This window comes from Homarus americanus, unplaced genomic scaffold (genome assembly GCF_018991925.1).
Source record: "Homarus americanus isolate GMGI-L3 unplaced genomic scaffold, GMGI_Hamer_2.0 scaffold52806, whole genome shotgun sequence".
Lineage (NCBI taxonomy): Eukaryota > Metazoa > Arthropoda > Malacostraca > Decapoda > Nephropidae > Homarus > Homarus americanus.
The window spans coordinates 3,773,126-3,779,890 of NW_024720773.1; positions in this window are offsets into that span (position 1 = coordinate 3,773,126).

Consider the following 6,765-nt stretch of genomic DNA (forward strand, 5'->3'; position numbering starts at 1 on the left):
ATGCGCGTGTGGATCTTCCTATGACATCCATCACGCCATGGTGTGTAAGAAAGGAGGCTTCATATGCATGAGGCATGACGAAGTAAGGGATCTCACAGCAAATATGTTGAAGAAAATTTGTCGTAATTTCAGGGTAAACCGACCCTCCTTCCATTGGACGATGAGGATTTCCAACATAGGACTTTAAACACATCCAACGAAGCCTGTGTTGACATCAGTGCTCGAGGATTCTGGACGCGGGGACAGCGAGCCTTCTTCGACATCAGGATTTTTTATCCCATGGCCGCATGTCACCGTAACTTAGCTCTCGATGCTGCACACAAGAGAAAGAGAACGACAAGATAAGGGCATATGGGGAGAGAATTCTGAACGTTGATCAAGGCAGCTTCACTCCTCTTGTGTTCACAGCCTCTGGTGGGATGGGACCAAGTGCAAGATGCTTCTACGCCAGACTCGCGGAGGTGATATCCGAACAGAAGCAGCAGCCCAGGAATTATGTTACAGCCTGGACAAGATGTCGACTGTCCTTCTCTCTCCTTAGGTCTGCTTTGCTCTGCCTCAGGGGAACGAGAGCATCGGCCCCAAATCCGACAACAGTTGCACATATTGACTATGAGGCAACAGTCACTGAATGCCGCATAGATCTGCGGCTCAACTAATTCAACACAGCTAGGATAGCTACTTATGTATTAGGAGGCTGGAGGCCATATGTAGTAGTAGTAGTAGTAGATTTATTATCCCCATTATATATCCCACCTCCTTTCGCCATCACAAACAGGATATAACATAAGTATAAGAAAAGAGATAAAAAAGGAAAACCAAAGAGTGGAAACAGTCGACACTGGGGAAGGATTCAGATTACAGATATTAGAGTTTTTCAGGACCTCTGGCGGAGAGCTAACGGCCGGGACAAAAAGGGGTAATGTTAAACCCCGCACGACTTATCTAAAACCTTCTTGGCTGTTGAACGCGGCCTGTGGAACGAGTTGCTTTATATGTGAACGATTCTCTTGCCCGATGGTAAGGATTATCAGTTTATGTATATTTTTGTTGTTGTTGTAGTGTAGATTTTGACCATATTGGATCGTAAAAACACTGACATTTCCTTAAGTATTGTCTATAAGGTGGTATAACCTTGACAGATATGGACAGAGTAAGTAATTATTGTTCATGTCTAAATCTGTATGACTTATTATGTCTATAGCGTAAAACAAACACCTAATTACAAAAAAAAAATATATATATAAAGACAAAACAACAAATAATGACATAGTTTATTATCATGAAACAACAACTATTTAATACATCAGAAATAAAACAAAATCAAATAAAAACAATTTGTAGGAGTAACCGAGATAAGGTCCTCGGAGTGTGAGAGAATTATACCTCAGTAACCAACATACTAGATGAGGATCACTGCTTAGTGTTGAGTTACACCTTGGCTTGGTGGTCAAGTTCTTCATCTTACCGAGGAGGAACAGGAGGAGGGGTAGGAGGAGCAGGAGGAGGAGAAGGAGGAGTAGGAGCAGGAGAAGGAGCAGGAGGAACAGGAGGAGGGGTAGGAGGAGGAGGAGGAGTAGGAGGGAGCAGGAGGAGGAGCAGGAGGAACAGGAGGAGGAGCAGGAGGAGGAGGATCAAGAGAAACAGAAGGAGGAACAGGAGGAGGAGCAGTAGGAGGAAGAGGAGGAGGAGGAGGAGGATCAGGAAGAACAGAAGGAGGCAGAAGGAGGAAGAGGGAGGAGGAGCAGGAGGAGGAGGAGGAGCAGGAGGAGGGAGGAGGAGGAGCAGGAAGAACAGGAAGGAGGAACAGGAGGAGGAGCAGGAGGAGGAGGAGAGGAGAAGGAGGAGCAGGGGAGGAGCAGGAGGAGGGAGGAATAGGAAGAGGAGCAGGAGCAGAAGCAGGAGGAGGAGCAGGAGGAGGAGGAGGAGGAGGAGAAGGAGGAGCAGGAAGAGGAGCAGGAGGAGGAGGAATAGGAAGAGAGCAGGAGCAGAAGCAGGAGGAAGAGAAGGAGGAACAGGGAGGAAGGAGCAGGAGGAGGAGGAGGAGCAGGAGAGGGAGGAGGAGGGAGAGGAGGAGGAGGAGGAGGAGGAGGAGGAGCAGGGGAGGAGGAGAAGGAGGAGGAGGAGATTGAGGAGCAAGAGGGAGGAGGAGGAGGAGGAGGAGGAGGAGGAGGAGAGGAGCAACAGGAGGAGCGGGAGAAGTAGTAGTAGTAGGAGGAGGAGGAGGAGCAGGGGAGGAGGCGGAGTAGGAGGAGAAGGAGGAGGGGAGGGAGAGGATAAGGAAGAAGACGATGAACAGGAAGAGCAAAGGGAAGAGGGGAAGAAGAACACGTCTTACTGAACGCGTTAACTACTCACCCCCTTCTCCTCCAAAAAAAGTCGAATTTCAAGACTGTGAGTTGAATCTGTGATGGAGAGTTATGGTGGTCTAGACATGTGACTCAGGTCCAGCCAGGGTGTGAGCATGTCCTGGAGGTCATGACACACACCACATACATGACTCAGGTCCAGCCAGGTGTGAGTAATGTCCTGGAGGTCATGACACACACCACATACATGATTCAGGTCCAGCCAGGTGTGTGTGATGTCCTGGAGGTCATGACACACACCACATACATGACTCAGGTCCAGCCAGGGTGTGTGTGATGTCCTGAGGTTATGAGACACACCAAACACATGACTCAGGTCCAGCCAGGTGTGAGTAATGTCCTGGAGGTTATGACACACACCACATACATGACCAGGTCCAGCCAGGTGTGTGTGATGTCCTGGAGGTTAGTGAGACACACACCACACACATGACCAGGTCCAGCCAGGTGTGAGTAATGTCCTTGAGGTCATGAGACACACACCACACACATGACTCAGGTCCAACCAGGTGTGAGTAATGTCCTGGAGGTTATGAGACACACACCACACACATGACTCAGGTCCAGCCAGGTGTGAGTAATGTCCTGAGGTCATGACACACACCACATACATGACTCAGGTCCAGCCAGGTGTGTGTGATGTCCTGGAGGTCATGACACACACCACATACATGACTCCAGGTCCAGCCAGGTGTGAGTAATGTCCTGGAGGTTATGACACACACCACATACATGACTCAGGTCCAGCCAGTGTGTGTGATGTCCTGAGGTTATGAGACACACACCACACACATGACTCAGGTCCAGCCAGGTGGAGTCATGTCCTGGAGGTCATGACACACACCACACACATGACCCAGGTCCCAGCCAGGTGTGAGTGATGTCCTGGAGGTTATGAGACACACACCACACACATGACTCAGGTCCAGCCAGGTGTGAGTAATGTCCTGGAGGTTATGAGACACACACCACATACATGACTCAGTTCCAGCCAGGTGTGAGTAATGTCCTTGAGGTCATGAGACACACCACACACATGACTCAGTTCCAGCCAGGTGTGAGTAATGTCCTGGAGGTTATGAGACACACACCACACACACATGACTCAGGTCCAGCCAGGTGTGAGTGATCGCCATACAGGTGAACCACTGTGACATAAGGAGGGAAGATAGAGGGCAGGTGTAATCAAGCAGAGTATTACTAGCAGGACAGACAGGGGTCAAAATAATACATTATAATTATCTTTGAATTAACTTAACATAAATGTCATAAATAATCGTTATTTTTTGTAACAGTTTCAATCGTTCGTGTGAAGTATCTACCACAGTCATTTAGTAGTTATGATCATTAGTCTAGATTTACACTATACATAAAGGAAATAGTTAAATTATTCATAAACTAAATAAGAAGTTATTAATAAGGAAATATTCTGTCACCATTATAAATCTTTTTCAATATTTCACGCGTGTGTTAGTTAATGCAGCAATAAACATTCGTCTTTATGCTTAACGTGTTAAAACTACGAAGCAGGACCTAATGAAAGTTATACTACAGGCATTATGTATTGAGAACTACACCACATACTGATGCCTCCGTATAGGTAAAACTCCACGCCTATCTGTGCACATCACACTAACAACTATGATATGAAACACTGTGCCACCCACCATAAATCAGGTTAGGTTAGGTTAGGTTAGGTTAGGTTAGGTTAGGTTAGGTTAGGTTAGGTTAGGTTAGGTTAGGTTAGATTAGGTTATGTTAGGTTAAATTAGATTATGACAAAAGTGAGGTCTTTATTAATGTAAGGTACTCGAGCGATACAATCTTACTACATTAGTTGAGGTGATTGGTACAGTAAAGTATAGTAATTAATCAGTAGGTTAAGGTGGGGAAAGGATGGAAGGCATGCTGGGGCTCAAGGCACAGCCAGACATGAGGGATAGAGAAGTCACAACAGATAGTCGTGGGGGGAAAGGTTGGAAAAGAAGTTTAATGAGTTAAACAGAGGGGGACGACACCCCTTGTTTTACATATTACAGAGTTTGTTGGCTTTGAGGGTCGTCCAGGATCTTGCTGGGTCCATTAATCAGTAACAAGTAGCAAGAAAGCACAGTAGAAGCGGCGCCACACACTCGGTCTCACCTTTACTGGAACTGTTATACATATTTATGAATTCCCTTTAAGAATATCACAAGAGACGCTTAATAACTATAGCCTCTTCCTTTCAATTCTTGTAAGCTTAAAGATGTATACGTCTCCATATATGAAGCACGAGAGAGATTACTTTATTTTACATAATGTATATATCTTATGAATGTGGTATACATAGGCCTTCAAATACATATCCTCAATGATAAATGAGTCAACATTTCCATAATTGATATATACATTTCCCTTCATAAATACATTTTATTCATATATTATACATATATATTTGTATATGTACTGTAAATGTATACGCGAGTCAGTATGTAAAAGCACACCGTTATTTAAGCCTCACGAGCCACAAGTTACGAACACACAACCCTAATATAAGATGAGCCGAGTCACTATATCAGCTGGAGTTATCAAGGCCGCGTGCTATCTGTTCATCACCGCCTTGGGTCTATTTCCCACTCAGTAAGGATTATAGGTTACCACGCCGACGCTCTTGTGTTCCTTCCTGCACCTTACGTAGGTTACCCCGGGGAGAGCGGATCCACACAGCTAACTCTCTTTTTCATTAACTATCTAAATTAACTATTTATTTCATTAATCATTCACTCTTATAATTAACAAGTTTCTCTTATTTACAGTATAATAAAGAACAACAAGTTTCTCTTATTTACAGTATAATAAAGAACAACAAGTTTCTCTTATTTACAGTATAATGAAGAACAACAAGTTTCTCTTATTTACAGTATAATAAAGAACAACAAGTTTCTCTTATTTACAGTATAATAAAGAACAACAAGTTTCTCTTATTTACAGTATAATAAAGAACAACAAGTTTCTCTTAGTTACAGTATAATGAAGAACAACAACTTTCTCTTATTTACAGTATAAAATAGAACAACAAGTTTCTCTTATTTACAGTATAAAATAGAACAACAAGTTTCTCTTATTTACAGTATAAAATAGAACAACAAGTTTCTCTTATTTACAGTATAATGAAGAACAACAAGTTTCTCTTATTTACAGTATAATGAAGAACAACAAGTTTCTCTTATTTACAGTAAAATAAAGAACTTTTATCTTTTTACACTTTCTTTTTCACTTAGTATTATGAGGAAAAATTTTTTACATACGCACTATTTGTAAAAACGTTTTTTTTACACATGCAGTCATGACGTTTACAGCAAAATTTGAATCTTAATTTCAGTAGTACAAGAGTGCGGTGGTGAAGGGGTGTGGTAGGTTGTCCTGTACTGTGGTGTGGTGGTGGAGGGATGTGGTAGGTTGTCCTGTACTGTGGTGTGGTGGTGAAGGGATGTGGTAGGTTGTCCTGTGCTGTGGTGTGGTGGGTGGAGGATGTGGGTTGTCCTGTACTGTAAGTGGTGGTGGAGGGGTGTGAGTACTGGGTTGTCCTGTACTGTGGTGTGGTGGTGTGAAGGGATGTGTGGAATTTGTCCTGTACTGTGGTGTGGTGGTGGTGGAGGGGTGTGGTAGGTTGTCACCAGCCACTGTGGTGTGGTGGTGAAAGGGATGTGGTAGGTTGTCTTGTACTGTGATGTGGTGGTGGAGGGGATGTGTGGTAGGTTGTCGTGTACTGTGTGGTGTGGTGGTGAAGGGATGTGGTAGGTTGTCCTGTACTGTGGTGTGGTGGTGAAGGGGTGTGGTAGGTTGTCCTGTACTGTGGTGTGGTGGTGGAGGTGTGGGTTGTCCTGTACTGTGGTGTGGTGGTGGTGGTGGGGGGTGTAGTAGGTTGTCTGTGCTGTGGTGTGGTGGTGGAGAGGGTGTGGTAGGTTGTGTCGTGTACTGTGGTGTGGTGGTGGAGGGATGTGGTAGGTTGTCCTGTGCTGTGGTGTGGTGGTGGAGGGATGTGGTAGGTTGTCCTGTACTGTGGTGTGGTGGTGGAGGGTGTGGTGGGTTGTCCTGTACTGTGGTGTGGTGGTGGAGGGATGTGGTAGGTTGTCCTGTACTGTGGTGTGGTGGTGGAGGGGTGTGGTAGGGTGTCGTGCACTGTGGTGTGGTGGTGGAGGGGTGTGGTAGGTTGTCCTGTACTGTGGTGTGGTGGTGGTGGTGGGGTGTGGTAGTTAGTAGTCGTTCTTGTCGTTGGTAACATATGTTTTTGTGTTTCGTATTTTATTTCAATGTTTCGTTTCATCCATCATTAATCTTGACGTTATAATGTTCCTACAGGATTAACACTACTGAGGTCATTGAGCGTATAGCAAGGTTAGTAATTAGCTCCATT